Raw genomic sequence first — 26,679 nt, 5'->3', positions numbered from 1 at the left:
TACTACTCATAATACTGTGACATACAGTATACTACTCAAAATACTGTGAAATACAGTATACTACTCAAAATACTGTGGAATACAGTATACTACTCATAATACTGTGGAATACAGTATACTACTCATAGTACTGTGGAATACAGTATACTACTCATAATACTGTGGAATACAGTATACTACTCATAATACTGTGGAATACAGTATACTACTCAAAATACTGTGGAATACAGTATACTACTCATAATACTGTGGAATACAGTATACTACTCATAGTGGGACGAGATCCAAAATTACATTCTATCCCAGTTTATTTTACTAGTTTACTAGTTTACCATTTGTATTTACTATATGCAGACTACTTCCTACTATTTGTTATTTTCTTATTAGACTTTTGATGATATTTATTATTTGTACTGCCCTGTTGAGGGAGTTCGCAAGTAAGAATTTCACTGCATTGTTTATACCTGCTGTAAACTGTGTACGTGACGAACAAACTTTGATTTGATTTGATATTCCCTATACAGTATACTACTTCGAGCAGGTCCAACAGCGCTCCTGGTCAAAAGTAGTAAATTATAAAGGGAATAAAGTGCTTTTTTGGGACGCAACATCAGACAGTTTGACAATCATTTTAAAGTGAGAGTGAGTTCTACTCTATTCTACTGCCAAACAGTTGGCACACTGTAGTCCTCTAAAGACGCTTGAAACAACATCACAGTTCGGTGTTAGTTTTCTCATTAGAACACCCAGAGGTCGTCTCGACTCTCCAGCCCATACCCTGTAAATAACAGATCCTACGGTCTCTCCACCCCACAATGACAAACTGTTACAGACTACAAAGGCTCCCGTGGAGGAAATAAACTAAAATAAACTAAACAACAGGAAGTGTAAACACATAGAAGATAGGATATTCTCTGTCTGATTTCTCCTCCTGGTCTCAGACAAACCAACTGACTGACACAGCACAGTCAGGAACACAATCTCCACTCTGGGAATCAATTGTAAATTGCTTCCTCAGTTCATGACTTAGATTTAGGCCTACTTTTTTGCTCATTAATTCGGTAAATGATTGGAAATTTAAAAGGAATTGAACCGAACTTGAAACCCATTTACAACGGGGTTCAAAATGATTGACACCCTTGATAAAGATTAGCAATAATGACTCAATAATGACTGTTTAAAATAAATAATTCAAATACTGAGCTGTAATGTATGCTGGATAAGAGCGTCTGCTAAATGAAAAAAAAAAAAACATCCCCAAAGTACTCCTGATGAGTCACAAAGAAGACTATAATTGAAGGACTTCGCAACTCCGATCTCACATTATATGTTGAGTGCATTACCGCTGAGTAGCAGCTCCTCCTGTATGAGCCAAACCAATAGAGAGCTAGAGAAAGACTGGTGCCTTTGGGGGTGAAAACAAGACAGTCATAATGAGTTGAAGCATGTTGTTAGTCTAACTAGAGGGCAAAGACATCGCAGTCAGAGAGGACTGTCTTTGTTCCTAACTGTTGAAAGCATCATCACGTAGAATGTGGGAAACCTTCTTTTCTCGTGGGATCTGCAGTTTTATTTTTTATCTTTAATTTTTTTACTGTCAATTAACACACTGTTAATTAACACATAATAATGTAGTATCAATGAAGTCAACACCGATGTCAACTGAAGGACAAGAGAGGAGCTGAAAACATGAATTAAGCCTGTAAATCATACCATTAGGTGGACCACATCTCCCACGTAAAGCTGTATAATAGGACTCTTACCTAAGGCTTTATAAGTATGCAACTTGAAGACCACATCTTTTGGTTGTCTAAAAAGGTCCTAAGACAGGAGTTTTCAAACCGCTCCTAGTACACCTAATTCAACTTGTCAACTAATCATCAAGCCCTTGACTAGGTGAATCAGGTGAGTTAATTCAGGGCTACAACACTGCGAAACGTCCGTGGGTCCCTGAGAAGAGGTTTGAGAACCACTGCACGTAGAGGCCACATCTCTCACCTAAAACTTTATAATAAAACACAGGAAATAAGAGAATGAGAGAAGGAGTGTGATTTTATGCCCTCAGGTAAAAGCTCTCTCTCTCTCTATCTCTGGTGTTTTTTATTTGTTATCAGTTGGGAGAGAGGCCAGTTTGTTGGGGTTGTTTTTACCGGCAAAACATGTCATAACGTAATCCTAACATCTTGTGGGGTCGAGTAGTAGATCACGGTGGAAAAGTAAAGGGTTGGCTTTTTCTGTCGATTGCGGATGACATAAGGTGGCTCTTTCTCTCTACCTCTTTATCCCGGATGACCCTGACTCGGACAGGCCTTAACGAGGGGCAACACGCCCCAGACAGGCCTTAACAAGGGGCAACACGCCCCAGACAGGCCTTAACGAGGGGCAACACGCCCCAGACAGGCCTTAACGAGGGGCAACACACCCCAGACAGGCCTTAACGAGGGGCAACACACCCCAGACAGGCCTTAACGAGGGGCAACACACCCCAGACAGGCCTTAACGAGGGGCAACATGCCCCAGACAGGCCTTAACGAGGGGCAACACACCACAGACAGGCCTTAACGAGGGGCAACACGCCCCAGACAGGCCTTAACGAGGGGCAACATGCCCCAGACAGGCCTTAACGAGGGGCAGCCCACTACAGTCCAGCTGTAGTCAAGCGAGGATCCAAAGCCCTCAAAGAAAGACAAACTATTCTAATGGAGCCCCAGTGCTTGATTTGGGCCGGAGCTGCCCGGAGTGCCGTACTTCACATTTTTGGGGAATTGTGTACCGGCTTCTCTATAAAACAAAGTAGCCTATCGCTGGCCCAGATTCACACACCGAGGCAAAACAGGTTGATCAAAGCGTAATGAAGGCAGGATCTGCATTGAATAACAATGGAGAGTGGGCATTCATTTCCTGATTCCACTTTGTTCAAGTTTATTTCTTGCTAGTTTGTGAATCTGTGCGTGACAGTAGGCTGTTCGAGATTGTGCAGATTGAAAATGCAGCAGTCTGAGTGAAAAGGACGCACTGTTCCATGTTGTCAAATGAGGGTTTGTAAGGTCATGAAAAATCATGGAAATGAGCTTCATAATTGTTGTTCGTGAAATTCATGAAGGCACACTTTTAAACATGATGAATCACTTAAAAATCTACATATCAGCCATTATCGGAATGACCCTTCAGTGCATGTCTGTGGTGCTGGGTGTGTGCCAGTGTGAGTGGGCCATTGCCTGAGGAGAGAGAGCGCGACATTTCAGCAGGATTTATTAAAAATAACGACAGACTAACTTGATAGTCAATTAAAAACATAACTTGTAGCAGTTATCTCGCTAGTTACAGTGCCTTGCAAAAGAATTCATCCCCCTTGGCGTTTTTCCTATTTTGTTGCATTACAACCTGTAATTTAAATTGATTTTGGGGGGGATTTCATGTAGTGGAGAAGTACAGATCAGGGTTGGGTTATAAAAAAAGATCTGAAACTTTGAACATCCCACGGAGCACCATTAAATCCATTATTAAAAAGTGGATAGAATATGGTACCACAACAAATCTGCAAAGCGAGGGCCGCCCACCAAAACTCACGGACTAGGCAAGGAGGGCATTAATCAGAGGCAACAAAGAGAACAAAGATAACCCTGAAGGAGCTGCAAAGCTCCACAGCGGAGATTGGAGTATCTGTCCATAGGACCACTTTAAGCTGTACACTCTAGAGAGCTGGACTTTACGGAAGAGTGGCCAGAAAAAAGCCATTGTTTAAAGAAAAAAATAAGCAAACACGTTTGGTGTTCACCAAAAGGCATGTGGGAGACTCCCCAAACATATGGAAGAAGGTACTCTGGTCAGATGAGACTAAAATTGAGCTTTTTGGCCATAAATGAAAACGCTATGTCTGGCGCAAACCCAACATCTCTCATCACCCCGAGAACACCATCCCCACAGTGAAGCATGGTGGTGGCAGCATCATGCTGTGGGGATGTTTTGCATCGGCAGGGACTGGGAAACTGGTCAGAATTGAAGGAATGATGGATGGCGCTAAATACAGGGACATTCTTGAGGGAAACCTGTTTCAGTCTTCCAGAGATTTGAGACTGGGACGGAGGTTTACCTTCCAGCAGGACAATGACCCTAAGCATACTGCTAAAGCAAAACTTGAGTGGTTTAAGGGGAAACATTTAAATGTCTTGGGATGGCCTAGTCAAAGCCCAGACCTCAATCCAATTGAGAATCTGTGGTATGACTTAAATATTGCTGTACACTAGTGGAACCCATCCAACTTTAAGGAGCTAGAGCAGTTTTGCCTTGAAGAATGGGCAAAAATCCAAGTGGCTAGATGTGCCAAGCTTATAGAGACATACCCCAAGAGACTTGCAGCTGTAATTGCTGCAAAAGGTGGCTCTACAAAGTATTGACTTAGTTATGCACGCTCAAGTTTTCAGTTTTTTTGTCTTATTTCTTGTTTGTTTCACAATAAAAAATTATTTTGCATCTTCAAAGTGGTAGGAATGTTGTGTAAATCAAATGATACAAACCCCCCCAAAAAATCAATTTTAATTCCAGGTTGTAAGGCAACAAAATAGGAAAAATGCCAAGGGGGTGAATACTTTCGGCAAGCCACTATAACTATAGCTAACTAAGCATTAATGTCGTTGTCACCTTTCCACCGATACTGTAGAGCCTAAATAAATCTGCACCGTTGGAAAGCTGGGATTCCCCTCTATTAAACAGTAGCCATGTCATTGCGACAACATTCAAAAATAGTCTAAGAAAAGCCTATTTGACAAATAACTGGCTGTGCATAGATCTTCCCCCGAAACATGAATAGTTGAGCCTTACATACTGTATAAACATGTCTAGTTAGATACATTGCTTTGAAGTAGCCCTGCCTTATCCATTCGATCCCTGATTCATTGAATGAGGGAATCATTTTATTAAGGCAAAAGTTATTGGTTGTAATGTTGCAATATTGTTTATCAAGTGTGGCAACCGTCCTCCAGGATAGCTACTGGGTGGGCAGGCTTTTATTCCAGCCCTGGTCTAACCACATTGTAGCCTGAACGTCAGCTGCTCAACAGGACCTTGATAAAGCAGACTTGGCTGTATCAAAAGCCAAGCCTGCACACCCAGCAGCTCTCCAGATGGAGGGTTGACCACATGTTGACAGCATGTGACTAACAGTCCAGTTCTACTTTGTGGGGGGGTTTAAGTGCCTTGATCAAGGGCACAACGGCAGGAGATGGTAGGCCTACATGGGATCAGACACAGCAGCCTTCCAGTGTCAATAAGTACTTACTTTTTCATGTAAGCTATAACTGTAGTCATGAAAATGTGGTTAAAAGTAATGGAGAAGTCATGGAAAATGTGTTTAAACCCTTAACAGTGAATAATCACAGGTCTCTACAGCATAATGTAATTGGCAAATTTCGGTGAACAAAGTCTAACGGACTGACTTGTAAAAAGACAGCACCTGCACTTCTTTCATCCCAAGTCAAGCCCTAATTCTGCTCTGTTAATGTTATTTAGAGGACAACCGTCCTGTCTCCTCTTGTCTAGATCAAAGTCTAAGAGTCTCGTCTGGATGTTTGAGAGCCATAAATCTGATTCTAAATGCCTGGACAATGGAGATTCTCTGTTGAACATTATGTTCAGTCTAGGTCTAGGACTAGGCTTAATCTGTGTCTGGGTAAACTGTCCCTAAGAGTCTCGTCTGGATGTTGGAGAGCCAAAAACCTGCTACTAAACACCTGAGCAAACATGTACTCTGAAGGAGGGGAGAATGTCAAAACTCCCTCCCTCCTTCCCTCTCCCTCGTATTTCTCTCCAGGTTAATCAATTATAAGCAATAGTAAATCCACAGCAGGCAGCAGGAGAGTTCTGTGTTGACCCTGTGAGGGATTAAGAGGTCACCATTTCCAGGTCACTATGTTACGGCTGAGCAGGAAACCACAGCATTAACTTCTCACACACAACAGGTTTAAACTAAACCTGTTGGGAAAATGGGCATAGTAGTAGGATACGCTGCACTTGTTTTATTTTTGTATACAATATTAGCCAGCTCTGATCATTCGGCTGCTGGGCCTTTCTTAAGGGATGCAATAAATGGTTATTGAACTACACAAAGAGATACTTCTGTATGACGTGAGTCTTTACATGAAGACCTTCCAAACCGTTCAAGAGGAGAGCCTCAAGCAAGATGAGAGAAGTATAGACTTGTGAAAACATGGGAATGTGTGAATGTTGAAGAACTAAGAAGCAGATTAGCCTTAAAAGCGTCTTGTGGGAGAAGAGCCACTGTAGGCACTTCACGGTCTAAGACTTCTTAATAATTCACAAGTGGGGAAAGGAAGGGAAAGCCACAAATGGCAAGTCCTCAATAATCTATTTCAGTTCTGTGTCCTCCTGGTCTGCTGTGTTTCTGAAGAGAGCATTCTCCAGGCATTTACATGCCGATGCTGTGCTGCAGTGGTTCACTTCTCTACATGGGGTCCTCTCCATTGGAACGGCTGTGTACGTGCAAAGAAAGCTACCCTAGAGAAAGCTACCCCAGAGAAAGCTACCCCAGTGAAATCTACCACAGAGAAAGCTACTCCATTGAAAGCTACTCCAGCGAAAGCTACTCCGGTGAAAGCTACTCCAGAGAAAGCTACTCCAGTGAAAGCTACTCCAGAGAAAGCTACTCCAGCTCCTAACAGACAGAGAAAGCTACTCCAGCTCCTAACAGACAGAGAAAGCTACTCCAGCTCCTAACAGACAGAGAAAGCTACTCCAGTGAAAGCAACTCCAGCTCCTAACAGACAGAGAAAGCTACTCCAGCTCCTAACAGACAGAGAAAGCTACTCCAGCTCCTAACAGACAGAGAAAGCTACTCCAGCTCCTAACAGACAGAGAAAGCTACTCCAGCTCCTACCAGACAGAGAAAGCTACTCCAGCTCCTAACAGACAGAGAAAGCTACTCCAGCTCATAACAGACAGAGAAAGCTACTCCAGCTCATAACAGACAGAGAAAGCTACTCCAGCTCATAACAGACAGAGAAAGCTACTCCAGCTCATAACAGACAGTGAAAGCTACTCCAGCTCCTAACAGACAGAGAAAGCTACTCCAGCTCATAACAGACAGAGAAAGCTACTCCAGTGAAAGCTACTCCAGCTCCTAACAGACAGTGAAAGCTATTCCAGCTCCTAACAGACAGAGAAAGCTACTCCAGCTCATAACAGACAGAGAAAGCTACTCCAGAGAAAGCTACTCCAGCTCCTAACAGACAGAGAAAGCTACTCCAGCTCCTAACAGACAGAGAAAGCTACTCCAGCTCCTAACAGACAGAGAAGGCTACTCCAGCTCATAACAGACAGAGAAAGCTACTCCAGCTCCTAACAGACAGAGAAAGCTACTCCAGCTCCTAACAGACAGTGAAAGCTACTCCAGCTCCTAACAGACAGAGAAAGCTACTCCAGCTCCTAACAGACAGAGAAAGCTACTCCAGCTCATAACAGACAGAGAAAGCTACTCCAGCTCCTAACAGACAGAGAAAGCTACTCCAGCTCCTAACAGACAGTGAAAGCTACTCCAGCTCCTAACAGACAGTGAAAGCTACTCCAGCTCCTAACAGACAGAGAAAGCTACTCCAGCTCATAACAGACAGAGAAAGCTACTCCAGTGAAAGCTACTCCAGCTCCTAACAGACAGTGAAAGCTACTCCAGCTCCTAACAGACAGAGAAAGCTACTCCAGCTCATAACAGACAGAGAAAGCTACTCCAGAGAAAGCTACTCCAGCTCCTAACAGACAGAGAAAGCTACTCCAGCTCCTAACAGACAGAGAAAGCTACTCCAGCTCCTAACAGACAGAGAAGGCTACTCCAGCTCATAACAGACAGAGAAAGCTACTCCAGCTCCTAACAGACAGAGAAAGCTACTCCAGCTCCTAACAGACAGTGAAAGCTACTCCAGCTCCTAACAGACAGAGAAAGCTACTCCAGCTCCTAACAGACAGTGAAAGCTACTCCAGCTCCTAACAGACAGAGAAAGCTACTCCAGCTCCTAACAGACAGTGAAAGCTACTCCAGCTCATAACAGACAGAGAAAGCTACTCCAGCTCATAACAGACAGAGAAAGCTACTCCAGCTCCTAACAGACAGAGAAAGCTACTCCAGCTCATAACAGACAGTGAAAGCTACTCCAGCTCCTAACAGACAGAGAAAGCTACTCCAGCTCATAACAGACAGAGAAAGCTACTCCAGTGAAAGCTACTCCAGCTCCTAACAGACAGTGAAAGCTATTCCAGCTCCTAACAGACAGAGAAAGCTACTCCAGCTCATAACAGACAGAGAAAGCTACTCCAGAGAAAGCTACTCCAGCTCCTAACAGACAGAGAAAGCTACTCCAGCTCCTAACAGACAGAGAAAGCTACTCCAGCTCCTAACAGACAGAGAAGGCTACTCCAGCTCATAACAGACAGAGAAAGCTACTCCAGCTCCTAACAGACAGAGAAAGCTACTCCAGCTCCTAACAGACAGTGAAAGCTACTCCAGCTCCTAACAGACAGAGAAAGCTACTCCAGCTCCTAACAGACAGAGAAGGCTACTCCAGCTCATAACAGACAGAGAAAGCTACTCCAGCTCCTAACAGACAGAGAAAGCTACTCCAGCTCCTAACAGACAGTGAAAGCTACTCCAGCTCCTAACAGACAGTGAAAGCTACTCCAGCTCCTAACAGACAGAGAAAGCTACTCCAGCTCATAACAGACAGAGAAAGCTACTCCAGTGAAAGCTACTCCAGCTCCTAACAGACAGTAAAAGCTATTCCAGCTCCTAACAGACAGAGAAAGCTACTCCAGCTCATAACAGACAGAGAAAGCTACTCCAGAGAAAGCTACTCCAGCTCCTAACAGACAGAGAAAGCTACTCCAGCTCCTAACAGACAGAGAAAGCTACTCCAGCTCCTAACAGACAGAGAAGGCTACTCCAGCTCATAACAGACAGAGAAAGCTACTCCAGCTCCTAACAGACAGAGAAAGCTACTCCAGCTCCTAACAGACAGTGAAAGCTACTCCAGCTCCTAACAGACAGAGAAAGCTACTCCAGCTCCTAACAGACAGTGAAAGCTACTCCAGCTCCTAACAGACAGAGAAAGCTACTCCAGCTCCTAACAGACAGTGAAAGCTACTCCAGCTCATAACAGACAGAGAAAAACAGTAAGGTTGCTAGTGGTTGCTAGTGGACTCTCTCCCTCTCTTTCTCACGTTCTCTCTCTGAGGTTGCTAGTTGACTGCTATCATGCCTTCAGAGGTAAACACGGAGGAATTCAAGCACAGCTAGGATAAGTTCAAAACACTAGAAAAGAGTACCACTCCAGTGTATCTAACTGCTCCTAGCGCATTTTTGATCACGTTGCACACACTTTTGCTTTGACTTGTGTTGAACATGACTAGAGGGTGGGGTGCCCCAATTTGAACCCATACATTTCATATGGACTGTTTTAGACTTTTACATAAAAACCCAAACACGGAACATAGCATCGCAGATAAAAACTGCAGCACTGCAGAAATAGAAAAATGATATGTTTGGGGTGACGACAGGAATGGACAGGACTATGACCAACAGCGTTTTATGATTTATTTCTCCTTCAAGCCAAGCCAGTTAGGCTGAAGTCAGGTGACCCTAAAAAAGATAAGAAAAGAGAGATAATTTTAGAAATGGCGTGCAAAAAAAAAGGCGGCATGGGTCTACCTGTCCAGAGGTAACTACTCCCCCTCTTCTGACATTCTCCAGCAGAGAGAGAGAGAGAGAGAGAGAGAGAGAGAGAGAAAAACGCTGACTCGTCTCACACCGCCTGTTGTCTCACAGGACCAGGGTTAAGCCAGGTTAACTCCCTTTCTCTCTTTCTCTCTCTTTCTCTCTCTCTTCTGTCTCTCTCTCTCGCTCCCCCCACCCTTTCTCCTCTTCTCTCTCTCTCTCTCTCTCTCTCTCTCTCTCTCTCTCTCTCTCTCTCTCTCTCTCTCTCTCTCTCTCTCCCTCCCTCCCTCCCTCCCTCCCTCCCTCCCTCCCTCTCCCTCACTCCCTCCCTCCCTCCCTCTCCCTCACCTTCTCAAGTTCAAGTTCCATATACCTTTATTGTCCCAATTGGGAAATGTGTTGTGCAGTCAGGGTTCAACCAAAAAACATTAAAAGCAGTGACAATAATACAACCATACAACTGATATACTCTCTTGTTCTGTCCCATTCTCTCAAATCCCTTCCCTGTTTTTCTTGTTCCCTCTGTCAACTCCTGTAGTTTTTAATATCTCCTTCCTTCTCTCTATCCCTCTCTTTTCCCTACATCCCCCTCTCTCTCTCCAGCGGTCCATGTCTTCTCTCCAAGGTAGGGTTGCAAAGCTACCAGTAATTTACTAAATTTACAGGAATCTTCAGTAATATTGGTAATTAACAGAAAATCTATTGCAATCTATTGTAATTTATTAAACTAAAACAATTATTCATATACAGTATTCATTGATTTTACACTGAACAAAAATATAAACACAACATGTAAAGTGTTGGTCCCATGTTCCATGAGCTGAAATAAAAGATCTCAGAACTGTTCCATACGCACCAAAAGCTTGTTTCTCTAAAATATTGTGCACACATTTGTTTAAATCCCTGTCACTGAGCATTTCTCCTTTGTCAAGATAATCCATCCACCTGACAGGTGTAGCATATCAAGAAGCTGATTAAACAGCATGATCATTACACAGGTGCACCTTGTGCTGGGGACAATGAAAGACCACTCTAAAATGTGCAGTTTTCGAAGGAGACGTGTCGCGCTGCATGAGGCAAATGGTGGTCACACCAGATACTGACTGGTTTTCTGATCCACGCCCCTACCTTTTTTTAAAGGTATCTGTGACAAACGGATGCATATCTGTATTCCCAGTCTTGTGAAATCCATAGATTAGGGCCTAATGAATTGATTTCAATTGACTGATGTCCTTATATGAACTGTAACTCAGTAAAATCTTTGAAATTGTTGCATGTTGCGTTTATATTATTTTCCTCTGATCACATGGGGGTTAGGGTATTGAGCCCTGGGACTACCCCAGCCTGAAACATCAGTCCCTGGTGCTTCCACACACACACACGACACACACATGGCGACCCCACTGCCGCCACACAGACGATTTATCTCCAGCAGGGCTCCAGCATTAATCCAGTCAGTTCCTTTTCATATATACGGATTCTCCTCGGCTCAGCCCTGTGACAGTCAGATCCTATTAAATCTTAACGTCATTTGTCAACGTCACCATGGATGTGTATTTCCTCTTGACGTACGGCTAAATGTTCATTTGGAACCAGCTGAAAGTCATTCTTAAGCATCAAAGGCCTGTAGGGGACAATGTCCCTAGATATGTATTCCCATGCTTAAGATGTTCCTCCAGACGTAATGGTATGAGTTAAGCAGCCGGCTTAAACATATTCATGTCTTAAAGTAACTTTCCAGTGAAAATCTCACTTTTAAAAGTTAATATTCTGTTAACTTATACCCAAATAATATTGTTGACCAGTCTTACGTATTTGTGGCCAAAGTATAAATTGGAGAAAAAAAACACTTCAAAAAACCCACTTTTTTTTTTTACAAATTCTCCGGTGGGGAGAAGGATCCTCTTCTTGAGACTAGGGAAGACACGAGGACACTGCAAGCTAGTTAGTAAGCCAAGCAATTCACAGCTAGTGTTAGCAAAAAGGTACAAAGCCTATGCAACAACTATATCTCCAGTCACTTATATTTCAAATGATGTGGTTTGTAAGAGTTGGCCTGCTGGCTGTTTAGAAGCAGTTAGCTAACATTAACATGCTAACGTTAGCTAGCCTTTTTAAAAAACTTTATTTAAGTAGGCAAGTCAGTCAAGAACTAATTCTTATTTACAATGACGGACTACATCAGCCAAACCTGGACGACACTGGGCCAATTGTGCGCCGCCCTATGGGACTCCCAATCACAGCCGGTTGTGATACAGCCTGGAATCGAACCAGGGGGTCTGTAGTGATGCCTCAAGCACTGAGAGGCAGTGCCTTAGACCGCTGTGCCACTCGGGAGCCCAACATTAGCTAATGTTAGCTAGTTTGCTAGCCAACAAGAAAGAAAGTCAAAGCAGATCCTCCACACAACAACAATCTCGCTATTCACTTCCATTTTAAATCCTTTGGTTTGTAGCTAAAAGTTTTATGTCAAGAGGAAACTTAATTAGCTGTTATTGACTGATATACAGTTGAAGTCGGAAGTTTACATACACTTAGGTTGGAGTCATTAAAACTTGTTTTTCAACCACTCCACACATTTCTCGTTAACAAACTATAGTTTTGGCAAGTCGGTTAGGACATCTACTTTGTGCATGACACAAGTAATTTTTCCAACAATTGTTTACAGACAGATTATTTCACTTATAATTCACTGTATCACAATTCCAGTGAGTAAGAAGTTTACAAACACTAAGTTGACTGTGCCTTTAAACAGCTTGGAAAAATCCAGAAAATGATGTCATGGCTTTAGAAGCTTCTGATAGGCTAATTGACATACTTTGAGGGGCGGCAGGTAGCTTAGTGGTTAAGAGCGTTGTGCCAGTAACCGAAAGGTCGCTGGTTCTAATCCCCGAGCCGACTAGGTGAAAAATGTGTTGATATGCCCTTGAGCAAGGCACTTAACCCTAATTGCTCCTTTAAGTCGCTCTGGATAAGAGCGTCTGCTAAATGACTAAAATGAAAATTGGAGGTGTACTTGTGGATGTATCTCAAGGCTTCCGTTCAAACTCAGTGCCTATTTGCTTGACATCATGGGAAAATCAAAAGAAATCAGCCAAGACCTCAGAAAAATAATTGTAGACTTCCACAAGTCTGGTTCATCCTTGGGAGCAATTTCCAAACGCCTGAAGGTACGTTCATCTGTACAAACAATAGTACGCAAATATAAACACCATGGGACCATGCAGCCGTCATACTGCTCAGGAAGAAGACGCGTTCTGTCTCCTAGAGATGAACGTACTTTGGTGTGAAAAGTGCAAATCAATCCCAGAACATCAGCAAAGAACCTTGTGAAGATGCTGGAGGAAACAGGTACAAAAGTATCTATATTCACAGTAAAACGAGTCCTATATTGACATAACCTGAAAGGCCGCTCAGCAAGAAAGAAGCCACTGCTCCAAAACCGCCATAAAAAAGCCAGACTAAGGTTTGCTACTGCACATGGGGACTTTTTGGAGTAATGTCCTCTGGTCTGATGAAACAAAAATAGAACTGTTTGGCCATAATGACCATCGTTATGTTTGGTGGAAAAAGGGGGTAGCTTGCAACCCGAAGAACACCATCCCAACCGTGAAGCACGGGGGTGGCAACATCATGCTGTGGGGGTGCTTTGCTGCAGGAGGGACTGGTGCACTTCACAAAATAGATGGCATCATGAGGAAGGAAAATGTTGTGGATATATTGAAGCAACATCTCAAGACATCAGTCAGGAAGTTAAAGCTTGGTCTCAAATGGGTCTTCCAAATGGACAATGACCCCAAGCATACTTCCAAAGTTGTGGCAAAATGGCTTAAGGACAACAAAGTCAAGGTAGTGGAGTGGCCATCACAAAGCCCTGACCTCAATCCTATAGAAAATGTAGTTAGTAGTCGTTGTGATATAGCCTACAGCCTGTGGGTTAGTAGTCGTTGTGATTTAGCCTACAGCCTGTGGGTTAGTAGTCGTTGTCATTTAGCCTACAGCCTGTGGGTCATTCTCATATAGCCTACAGTCTGTGGGTTAGGCTAAACTCTGGTAAACAAAAGTTAATAGGGCATTTGGTTACCATGGTTACTTAACTATGTACAGTTTTTCACAATTCCTGACATTTAATCCTAGTAAAATTCCCTGTCTTAGGTCAGTTAGGATCACCACTTTATTTTAAAAATGTGAAATGTCAGAATAATAGTAGAGAGAATTATTTATTTAAGCTTTTATTTATTTCATCACATTCCCAGTGGGTCACAAGTTTACATACACTCAATTAGTATTTGGTAGCATTGCCTTTAAATTGTTTTACTTGGGTCAAACGTTTCGGGTAGCCTTCCACAAGCTTCCCACAATAAGTTGGGTGAATTTTGGCCCATTCCTCCTGACAGAGCTGGTGTAACTGAGTCAGGTTTGTAGGCCTCCTTGTTCGCACACGCTTTTTCAGTTCTGCCCACAAATGTTCTATAGGATTGAGGTCAGGGCTTTGTGATGGCCATTCCAATACCTTGACTTTGTTGTCCTTAAGCCACAACTTTGAAAGTATGCTTGGGGTCATTGTCCATTTGGAAGACCCATTTGCGTACAAGCTTTAACTTCCTGACTGATGTCTTGAGATGTTGCTTCAATATATCCACATAATTTTCCTTCCTCATGACGCCATCTATTTTGTGAAGTGCACCAGTTCCTCCTGCAGCAAAGCACCCCCACAGCATGATGCTGCCACCCCCGTGCTTCACGGTTGGGATGGTGTTCTTCGGCTTGCAAGCCTACCCCTTTTTCCTCCAAACATAACAATGGTCATTATGGCCAAACAGTTCTATTTTTTGTTTCATCAGACCAGAGGACATTTCTCCAAAAAGTATGATCTTTGTCCTCATGTGCAGTTGCATATTTATCTGCATATTGCAATACATACCATGCAACAAGCGGCAAGCACAGATACAGTGTAACCACCAACACGTGAAGCAAAAAATATTTAAGTTTCTTCGTACAGTAGCCTACAGCTCTTCCGCTCTTTAAGAAACTTGGTGTTCCTTCCCTGCCTGCTGCTATCGATGGTTCTATTCTTGAAGTGCCCTACATTTGGATCCCTACTGGGGAGGATGACTTGCAATGCCAGGAATGCCTGCTCTGAGGCACCAGTGATATATTTAGACGTGACAAAAGGTGCTGGTTGTATCTGTGTCGCTGTGAAGCAGCGCCGGGGCAGCTTTACAGTACAGCATGGCAGTACAATCAGGCCAGTACGACGTGTCAGAGGGCACTTCTACTGACAGATACACACCACTGGATAGGATATGTCACCCGCCCCTTCACTCAGACCAGGAAGGAATCTAAAATAGGCCACATGTAAGGTATGGCTACTCCTTGTGAGAGTGGTAGGCCTAGTTCAGAGCAGAGTACTCCTTGTGAGAGTGGTAGGTCTAGTTCAGAGCAGAGTACTCCTTGTGAGAGTGGTAGGTCTAGTTCAGAGCAGAGTACTCCTTGTGAGAGTGGTAGGCCTAGTTCAGAGCAGAGTACTTCTTGTGATAGTGGTAGGCCTAGTTCAGAGCAGAGTACTCCTTGTGAGAGTGGTAGGCCTAGTTCAGAGCAGAGTACTCCTTGTGAGAGTGGTAGGTCTGGTACACACAGGTTGATGTTCATTGTCATGAATCTTGCCCTGGAGGAAGAACTGAGCAATTTCCGCTAGATGGGTCAGCTGCAAAGTCAAAATTGGCTATATCATAAAACTTTAGCTTTTTGGTCTTAATTTAAGGTTAGGGTTAGGCATTAGGGTTAGCAGTGTGGTTAAGGCTAGGGTTAAGGTTTAAAATCAGGTTTTTATGACTTTGTGGCTGTGCTAGCTAGTGAACACACTGCAGAGCTGCCACCAGGGTAAGATTCATGACATGAAATGCCAACCTGCTCGTACAAAGCAGAGCTCAGCTAGTAATGTAAACTTCAAAGTTGAGGATGTGAGGACTTTGATATAGGATATACACGATTAGAAAAAAAGGTTCCAAAAGGGTTATTCGGCTGTCCTCATGGGAGAACGCTTTGAAGAACCCTTTTGGGTTCCATGTAGAACCCTCTGTAGAAAGAGAGGAGGGAGAGAGGAGAAAGAGAGAGAGATAGAGAGAGAGAGAGAGAGAGAGAGAGAGAGAGAGAGAGAGAGAGAGAGAGAGAGAGAGAGAGAGAGAGAGACAGAGACAGAGAGAGAGAGAGAGAGAGAGAGAGAGAGACAGAGACAGGAGAGAGAGAGAGAGAGAGAGAGAGAGAGAGAGAGAGAGGTAGAGAGAGGCAGAGAGAGGCAGAGAGCGGCAGAGAGAGAGAGAGAGAGAGAGAGAGAGAGAGAGAGAGAGAGAGAGAGAGAGAGAGAGAGAGAGAGAGAGGCAGAGAGAGAGAGAGAGAGGCAGAGAGAGAGACATAGAGGGGCAAAGATAGAGAGACAGGAGAGATTCAGAGAACAGAGAGAGACAAAGAGAAACAGAAAGAGAGAGAGAGAGAGAGAGAGAGAGAGAGAGAGAGAGAGAGAGAGAGAGAAACACCTACCTGAAGGTGACAGCATTCCTTCCCCCATAAACACAACTACTACAACATAATCAACAAAAACTAGTCACAACTCCTGCAGCTCTGTCGCACGCTGGGTCTGTACATAGTCAATGGTATGCTTCGAGGGGATTACTACGCTAGGTAGACCTACAGCTCATCTCTTGGCAGTAGCACTGTAGACTACTTTATCACAGACCTCAACCCAGAGTCTCTCAGAGCGTTCACAGTCAGCCCACTGACACCCCTATCAGACCACAGCAAAATAACAATCTACTTGAACAGAGCAATACTCAACAATGAGGCATCAAATACCAACAAACTGCATGCTGTTAAGAAATCCTATATATGGAAGGAAGATAGTGTAGAAACCTACCAAAGAACAATTGGCTAAAAACAAATCCAATCCCTCCTAGACAACTGCCTGGACAAAATGTTTCCCTGCTATAGTGAAGGTGTAAACCTAGCAATAGGAAGTCTTAACAGTATATTTGACCTATCAGCTAACATATCAAATAAACAAAATTCTAGCAAAAAAACCTAAGAAAGAAATTGAGAAACCTATCCTACCAAAAAACACAGAGACACAGAAAACCAGAACATACGCCTTTACCATAGGGAAACACTATTTATATAGCACATTTTCAGACATGGAATGCAACACAATGTGCTTCACAGGAAAAAACATAAATAAAAAACATTTAAATAAAACAGAAATGTTTACTACACAAGTAAGAGAATAAAAAACAAATGAATAACAATAAAAAATGAAAGACTAAAAAAATCACCCTGAGGAAAAGCAAAGCTAAAAAGGAGTGTTTTAAGATCTCTTTTAAATATGTCCACAGTTTCGGCCCCCCTCGGGTTCTCTGGCAGGCTATTCCAGAGGCTGGGGGCATAGTAACTAAAGAATGCCTCTCCATGCCTCTTGGTCCTATGCTTTTGGGATAGTTAAAAGGCCAGTGCCAGAGGACCTGTGGGACCTACTGGGTACATAACTCAAAAGCATGTCTGATATGTATTGGGGTGCACAATCGTGGATTGATTTAAAAACCAATAGAATAATCTTAAAATAAATTCTAAAACTTACAGGCAGCCAGTGCAGAGACCTTAAAACCGGTGTAACGTGTGCTCTCCGTCTGGTCTTGGTTAGTACCCGTGCTGTAGCATTCTGTATGTTTTGCAGTTGTCTAAGGCACTGCATCGCAGTGCTAGCTGTGCCACTAGAGATCCTGGTTCGAATCCCGGCTCTGTCGTAGCCGGCCGTGACCGGGAGACCCATGGGGCGGCGCGCACAATTGGCCCAGCGTCGTCCAGGGTAGGGGAGGGAATGGCCGGCAGGGATGTATCTCAGTTGGTAGAGCATGGCGTTTGCAACGCCAGGGTTGTGGGTTCGATTCCCACAGGGCGGGCCAGTATGAAAAAAATTAAACGATTTATTGTATGCACTCACTCTAACTGTAAGTCGCTCTGGATAAGAGCGTCTGCTAAAAGACTAAAATGTAAAATGTAAAATGTTGACCAATGGCGTTCTTGTGTAGACCAGACAGGAGAGCGTTACAGTAGTCTAGCATGGATGAGTCTCTCTGTATCAGCCTTAGCATGGATGAGTCTCTCTGTATCAGCCTTAGCATGGATGAGTCTCTCTGTATCAGCCTGAGATAGAAACGGCCGCACCTTGGCAATATTCCTCAGGTGGTAAAAAGCTTTTTTTGGTCACATTCCTAATGTATGATTCGAAATTGAGTTCAGAATCTAAAATGACAACTAGGTTTTTTACCTGGTGTTTTATCTTTAAAATGTGCGGCCAGATTCTCTCTCTGTGCTTCAATAAGAACCTCGGTCTTGTCTTGATTTAGCTTGAGGAAGTTGTGAGGCATCCAAGTATTTAAATCACTAATAAAGTCTAATAATTTATCCGTGGAGCTAAAATTAGAAATACAGAAATACAGTGAGGGAAAAAAGTATTTGATCCCCTGCTGATTTTGTACGTTTGCCCACTGACAAAGAAATGATTAGTCTATAATTTTAATGGTAGGTTTATTTGAACAGTGAGAGACAGAATAACGACAAAAAAATCCAGAAAAGCGCATGTCAAATATGTTATAAATTGATTTACATTTTAATGAGGGAAATAAGTATTTGACCCCCTCTCAATCAGAAAGATTTCTGGCTCCCAGGTGTCTTTTATACAGGTAATGAGCTGAGATTAGGAGCACACTCTTAAAGGGAGTGCTCTTAATCTCAGCTTGTTACCTGTATAAAAGACACCTGTCCACAGAAGCAATCAATCAATCAGATTCCAAACTCTCCACCATGGCCAAGACCAAAGAGCTCTCCAAGGATGTCAGGGACAAGATTGTAGACCTACACAAGGCTGGAATGGGCTACAAGACCATCGCCAAGCAGCTTGGTGAGAAGGTGACAACAGTTGGTGCGATTATTTGCAAATGGAAGAAACACAAAAGACCTGTCAATCTCCCTCGGCCTGGGGCTCCATCCAAGATCTCACCTCGTGGAGTTGCAATGATCATGAGAACGGTGAGGAATATCCAATTACATTGAATGAACTACAGGACAAAATACAAACCTTCAACCCAAAAAGGCGTCAATATTATTCTGAGCTCTGGCATCTTCCCCAATATTTGGAACCAAGGTCTGATTACACCAATCCACAAAAATTGAGACAAATGTGACCCTAGTAATTACAGTGGAATCTGTGTCAACAGTAACTTCGAGAAAATCCTCTGCAGTATCATCAACACCCTGCAAACCCTAATTGACAAAAAAAAAAGCAAAGTCTTCTCATGCTTTGTTGATTTCAAAATAACTTTTGTCTCAATTTGGCATGAGGGCCTGCTGTATAAACTGATGGAAAGCAGTGAAAACCTACGATATTATAAAATCTATGTGCACAAACAATAAGTGTGTGGTAAAAAAATATGCAATAAACACACAGATTTCTTCCTTCAGGGCCGGGGGGTGACACAGGGATGCAGCTTGAGCCCCACCCTATTCAACATCTATATCAATGAATTGGCCAGGGCACTAGAACAGTCTGCAGCACCCAGCCAGTCTCCTCTTTGCAGATGATCTGCTGCTTCTGTCCACAACCAATGAAGGCCTACAAAAGCACCTAGAAGGTTTAGAGGCCATGACTATTTTCATGAATGTGTCAAGAGATATAGGATTTAAAAACTTGAGTGTCTCCATTGATCCTAGGTCCTGGCAGTTTTGTGCAGACTCAGGACAGCTGAGCTTTGGAGAAATACGCAGATTCAAAGAGGAGTCCGTAATTTGCTTTCTAATGATCATGATCTTTTCATCGAAGAAGTTCATGAATTCATCACTGCTGAAGTGAAAGGCATCCTCTCTTGGGGAATGCTGCTTTTTAGTTAGCTTTGAACAGTATCAAATAGACATTTTGGATTGTTCTTATTCTCCTCAATTAGGTTGGAAAAATAGGATGATCGAGCAGCAGTGAGGGCTCTTCAAAACTGCTCTGTACTTTCTTTCCAAGCCAGTAGGAAGACTTCCAGTTTGGTGGAGCACTATTTCCGTTCCAATTTTCTGGAGTTTTGCTTCAGGGCTCTGGTATTTTCTGTATACCAGGGAGCTAGTTTCTTGTGACAAATGCTTTTTGTTTTTAGGGGTGCGACTGCATCTAGGGTATTACGCAAGGTTACATTTAGATCCTCAATTAGGTCGTTAACTGATTTTTCTACTCCGACGTCCTTGAGTAGGTGGAGGGAGTCTGGAAGGGCCTCTAGGAATCTTTGGGTTGTCTGAGAACTTATAGCACGGCTTTTGATGGGCCTTGGTTGGGGTCTGAGCAGATTATTTGTTGCGATTGCAAACATAATAAGATGGTGGTCCGATAGTTCAGGGTTATGAGGAAAAACATTTAGATCCACAATATTTATTCCACGGGACAAAACTAGATCCAGGGTATGACTGTGGCAATGAGTAGGTCCGGAGACATGTTGGACTAAACCCACTGAGTCGATGATGGCTCCGAAAGCCTTTTGGAGTGGGTCTGTGGACTTTTCCATGTGAATATTAAAGTCACCAAAAATTTGAATATTATCTGCCATGACTACAAGGTCCGATACGAATTCAGGGAACTCAGTGAGGAACTCTGTAAACGGCCCAGGAGGCTTGTAAATAGTAGCTATAAAAAGTGACTAGAAGCTCAAAAGACGAAAACGCAGTCATTTTTGGGGAGGTAAATTGACATTTGCTATCGTAAATGTTAGCAACACCTCCACCTTTGCGGGATGTGCGGGGGATAGGGTCACTAGTGTAACCAGGAGGAGAGGCCTCATTTAACACAGCAAATTCATCAGGCTTAAGCCATGTTTCAGTCAGGCCAATCACATCAAGATTATGATCAGTGATTAGTTAATTGACCATAACTGCCTTGGAAGTGAGGGATCTAACATTACGTAGCCCTATTTTGAGATGTGAGATATCACAATCTCTTTCACTAATGACAGGAATGGAGGAGGTCTTTATTCCAGTGAGATTGCTAAGGCAAACACTGCCATGTTTAGTTTTGCTCAACCTAGATCGAGGCACACACACGGTCTCAATGGGGATAGCTGAGCTGACTACACTGACTGTGCTAGTGGCAGACTCCACTAAGCTGTCAGGCTGGCTAAAAGCCTGCTACCTGGCCTGCACCCTGTCTCATTGTGGAGCTTGAGGAGTTAAGAGCCCTGTCAAGGCAAGAAGGGCCTTCTACGCCATCAAAAGGAACATAACATTTGACATCCCTATTAGGATATGGCAAAAAATACTCCAATCAGTTATAGAACCCATTGCCCTCTATGGTTGTGTGGTCTGGGGTCCGCTCACCACTTCGGACAACTTCAAAATTCACCAGCTTGCAGTCCAATATCAACTTAAGGCATTTGTGACTGTGCAATAATCCTTTCTGTCTGTTCAACTTCATGTGTAGTGATAATGGAGGAAGTGCAGTGGGAACCACAACTTTTCTTCTTCATTTAAAGCTGCAATATGTAACTTCTTGGGCGACCCAACCAAATTCACATAGAAATGTAAGTTGTAGATCTGTCATTCTCATTGAAAGCAAGAAGCTGTAGATCTATTCTATGTGCGATATTTCTATGCTTCCCGTTCTTAAAAACTTTTACTTTCGGTTTGGTACACTAGCTTCAAACAGCTGAAAATACAATATTTTTGGTTATGGAAAATATATTTCACAGCGATTTAAATAGTACAATGAATCTCTACACTATACTTGGCTTGTTATTTGTTACATTAAATGAAATTAGAACTATTAGAATTTTTGCAACCAGGAAATGGCACAGCGATTTCTGCATAGTGCACCTTTAAAGGTTTGTGTGAGCTGTGCTTTGCCACATCAAGCTGTTAAAGGAACCTTATGACAGAAACACACCACAGTGAAACACAAACACACACACTTCTACCTCAAACCATGAAAACACAACCCCTGTAAGTCTTTGTTCTCTGGTTATTTTGATGTGCAAATGCCTTGACCGGAGACTTCAACAAAACTCTGAGTTTCTCAGGGCTTCCATTAGGATGAGCTTCCACTTTAATCTGTGTGTGTGTGTGTGTGTGTTATTTTCTTCCGGTAGTACCCAGGTCCAATTCCAGGTGTTGAGCTAGTTGTTCTCTTTGAACTCCAGAAGGGCCTCTTCCTGACTGTGTTTGAACATGCTCAGGCCTACCAGCTACACCCCCCCTCTCGTTACTCATTCCCCTTCTCCTCGTCTTCCCCTCCTCCTCTCCTACCCATCCTTCCTCCTGTCCTCCTCTTCAACCACTACCTCCACCTCCCTCTCTCCACCTCTCCCACCCTTCAACCACTACCTCCACCTCCCTCTCTCCACCTCTCCCACCTCTCCCACCCTTCAACCACTACCTCCACCTCCCTCTCTCTCCACCTCTCCCACCCTTCAACCACTACCTCCACCTCCCTCTCTCCACCTCTCCCACCCTTCAACCACTACCTCCACCTCCCTCTCTCCACCTCTCCCACCCTTCAACCACTACCTCCACCTCCCTCTCTCCACCTCTCCCACCCTTCAACCACTACCTCCACCTCTCTCTATCCACCTCTCCTTCCTCACTCCCTCATTGTGGCCTTTTCAGTCATTGCAGAAGTGAAGTGGAATTATAGAATGGGTGCTCTGTGCCCCCAGTGCAGTGTTCTTAGGGCTTATATGAGGGGCGAGAGAGAGAGAGAGAGAGAGAGAGAGAGAGAGAGAGAGAGAGAGAGAGAGAGAGAGAGAGAGAGAGAGAGAGAACTGCTGTTCTGTTCTGTTCTGTTGCTCTAACTCTAACCTTACTGTAATTACGTTGATCACACAGCGGTGCAAGCAGTATTAAACCTTAGTGCCTGGGAACCACAATTCTACCCCTGAGAACCGTGTTTAACCATGTTTCAAGTGAGATTACCAGTTGTTTCAGGGGGAGAAAAGTAGGGTAACTAAAGTAGCAACTCTGTCTGTAATAATGACGTGGCTTGTTTCCTCAGAAGGTATTCAGGACATACAGAAGAACACCGAACACCTTCTCTGCATCTGCTCTTAACGTCTCTACACCTTCTCTACACCTACTCTTAACTTCTCTACACCTTATCTTAACTTCTCTACACCTTCTCGTAACTTCTCTACACTTTCTCTACACCTTCTCTACACCTTCTCTACACCTTCTCTACACCTTCTCTACACCTTCTCTACACCTTCCCTGCTCTACACCTACTCTTAACTTCTCTACACCTTATCTTAACTTCTCTACACCTTCTCGTAACTTATCTACACCTTCTCTACACCTTCTCTATACCTACTCTTAACTTCTCTACACCTTCTCTACACCTTCTCTTAATTTCTCTACACCTTCTCTACACCTTCTCTAAACCTTCTCTACACCTACTCTACACCTGCTCTACACCTGCTCTACAACTTCTCTACACCTGCTCTTAACTTCTCAGCCAAGCAGGGCTCCTGCCTTTCTCTGCCAAATAAGAAGTAGTGTTTTGCTTTCTTAGATGGGGTCTGAAACTTGGAACAAAGAGCCCATACATCAATGGACAGACCCAGACTGGCCTTCGTCTATATATGAACATGAAGATGCTTTGGTCAAAAATAAAGTTGAATAAGTTTGGACTGCTTTATACAACTAGTGAGTCATGAGACAAAGATGTAAAGACATTCACCATAAACAGCAAGAATGACACAGCACATACAGAATGAAAGAGAGGCAATAGCAACCAATCCATACAAATCATCTATAAATTAGATATTGAACAAAATGAAAAGCATGAGTCTTAGTTTGTAGGCCTACATTGCAGAGTTCTACCTTTAATACCAGACTCTCTCTCAACTTTAGAAGTGCATGACCTTCTCCTACAGTGCTCACAGACATCCATGTAGCGTTCTCCATGACCTTCTCCTACAGTGCTCACAGACATCCATGTAGCGTTCTCCATGACCTTCTCCTACAGTGCTCACAGACATCCATGTAGCGTTCTCCATGACCTTCTCCTACAGTGCTCACAGACATCCATGTAGCGTTCTCCATGACCTTCTCCTACAGTGCTCACAGACATCCATGTAGCGTTCTCCATGACCTTCTCCTACAGTGCTCACAGACATCCATGTAGCGTTCTCCATGACCTTCTCCTACAGTGCTCACAGACATCCATGTAGCGTTCTCCATGACCTTCTCCTACAGTGCTCACAGACATCCATGTAGCGTTCTCCATGACCTTCTCCTACAGTGCTCACAGCCATCCATGTAGCTTTCTCCATAAGTAGGAGTAGGAGACAAGCAACCATTGCCAGGACAACATGATCTGGTCTGCTGTGTCCCAAATGGCACCATATTCTCTACACAGTGCACTACTTTTGAATGGGCCCTGTTGGAAAGTAGTGCACTATGTAGGGAATAGGGTGCCACTGGGAGGTGGTCAACATTATCTAGTCATCCTCCCTATTGTTATTCACAAAGTCATCAGCAGCGATGCATTATTAATGAGGAGCATCTACTCCGCTGCATGTCAGACTGTGTCTCAAATGGCACCCTATTCCCTATATAGTGCACTAATTTTTGACCAGAGCCCCTATGGGCTCCTATGTCTCTGGTCAAAAGAAGTGCACTACAGAAGGAATAGGGTGGCATTTGGGAAGAACACTCAGAAAACAATTCAGTGAAACAATCTCCACTGATAGTATGACGGCACGGTCATCTTCACTGTAACCCTGCTTCAGAAACACTCCCTTTATAATGTGTTCCCACATACAGTGCATTGGGAAAGTATTCAGACCCCTTGAATTTTTCCACATTTTGTTACGTTACAGCCTTATTCTAAAATTGATTCAATAGTTTTTTTCCCTCATCAACCTACACACAATACCACATAATGACAAAGCAAAAACCGTTTTTTTTTTTTTATTGAGGCAAATTTATTAAAAATTAAAAAACTGAAATATCACATTTACATAAGTATTCAGACCCTTTACTCAGTACTTTGTTGAAGCACCTTTGGCAGCGATTACAGCCTTGAGTCTTCTTGGGTATGACGCTACAAGCTTGGCACACGTGTATTTGGGGAGTTTGTCCAATTCTCTTCTGTAGATCTTCTCAAGCTCTGTCAGGTTGGATGGGAAGCATTGCTGCACAGCTATTTTCAGGTCTCTCCAGAGATGTTCGATCGGGATCAAGTCCGGGCTCTGGCTGGGCCACTCAAGGACATTCAGAGACTCGTACCGAAGCCACTCCTGCATTGTCTTGGCTGTGTACTTAGGGTTGTTGTCCTGTTGGAAGGTGAACCTTCGCCCCAGTCTGAGGTCCTGAGCGCTCTGGAGCAGGTTTTCATCAAGGATCTCTCTGTACTTTACTCCGTTCATCTTTCCCTCGATCCTGACTAGTCTCCCAGTCCCTGCCGCTGAAAAACATCCCCACAGCATGATGCTGCCACCAACATGCTTCACCGTAGGGATGGTGCCAGGTTTCCTCCAGACGTGACGCTTGGCATTCAGGCCAAAGAGTTCAATCTTGGTTTCATCAGACCAGAGAATCTTGTTTCTCATGGTCTGAGAGTCTTTAGGTGCCTTTTGGCAAACTCCAAGTGGGCTGTCATGTGCCTTTTACTGAGGAGTGGCTTCCGTCTGGCCACTCTACCATAAAGGCCTGATTGGTGGAGTGCTGCAGAGATGGTTGTCCTTCTGGAAGGTTCTCCCATCTCCACAGAGGAACTCTAGAGCTCTGTCAGAGTGACCATCGGGTTCTTGGTCACCTCCCTGACCAAGGCCCTTCGCCCCCGATTGCTCAGTTTGGCCGGGTGGCCAGCTCTAGGAAGAGTCTTGGTGGTTCCAAACTTCCTCCATTTAAGAATGATGGAGGCCACTGTGTTCTTGGGGACCTTCAATGCTGCAGAAATGTTTTGGTACCCTTCCCCATATCTGTGCCTCGACACAATCCTGTCTCAGAGCTCTACAGACAATTCCTTCGACCTCATGGCTTGGTTTTTGCTCTGACATGCACTGTCAACTGTGGGACCTTATATAGACAGGTGTGTGCCTTTCCAAATCATGTCCAATCAATTGAATTTACCACAGGTGGACTCCAATCAAGTTGTAGAAACATCTCAAGGATGTTTAATGGAAACAGGATGCACCTGAGCTCAATTTCAAGTCTCATAGCAAAGGGTCTGAATACTTACGTAAATAAGGTATTTCTGTTCTAAAAACATGTTTTCGCTTTGTCATTATGGGGTATTGTGTGTAGATTGCTGATTAAATAAAATAATGTAATCATTTTTAGAATAAGGCTGTAACGTAACAAAATGTGGAAACGGTAAAGGTGTCTAAATACTTTCCGAAGGCACTGTGGGTCACTGTACACTGAGTGTACAAAACATTAGGAACACCTTCTTAATATTGAGTTGCACCCCCTTTGCACCCCCTTTGCCCTCAGAACAGCCCCAATTCTTCAGGGTATGGACTCTAAAAGGTGTCGAAAGCGTTCCACAGGGATGCTGGCCCATGTTGACTCCAATGCTTCCCACGGTTGTGTCAAGTTGGCTGGATGTCCATTGGGTGGTGGACGATTCTTGATACACACGGGAAACTGTTGAGTGTGAATAACCAGCAACGTTGCAGTTCTTGACACAAACCGGTGCGCCTGGCACCTACCACCATACCCCATTCAAAGGCACTTAAATATTTTGTCTTGCCCATTCACCTCTGAATGCCACACATACACAATCCGTGAATCAATTGTCTCAAGTCTTAAAACTCCTTCTTTAACCTGTCTCCTACCTTTCATCTACTCTGATTGAAGTAGATTTAACAAGTGACATCAATAAGGGATCATAGCTTTCACCTGGTCAGTCTATGTCATGGAAAGAGCTTGTTTTGTACACTCAATGTACA

General features: G+C 43.6%; 1 protein-coding gene across 1 annotated transcript in view; it reads right to left on the bottom strand.

Annotated features, from left to right (window-relative positions):
• fras1 (Fraser extracellular matrix complex subunit 1) overlaps positions 1–26,679 on the bottom strand; it is a 339,766-nt gene that overhangs the window by 310,551 nt on the left and 2,536 nt on the right. The gene's annotated exons all lie outside the window — the stretch shown is intronic.

This window comes from Coregonus clupeaformis, chromosome 18 (genome assembly GCF_020615455.1).
Source record: "Coregonus clupeaformis isolate EN_2021a chromosome 18, ASM2061545v1, whole genome shotgun sequence".
NCBI classification, from domain to species: Eukaryota; Metazoa; Chordata; class Actinopteri; order Salmoniformes; family Salmonidae; genus Coregonus; species Coregonus clupeaformis.
The sequence above is the reverse complement of the archived record's forward strand: the minus strand, read 5'-3'. Positions and strand labels throughout refer to the sequence as shown.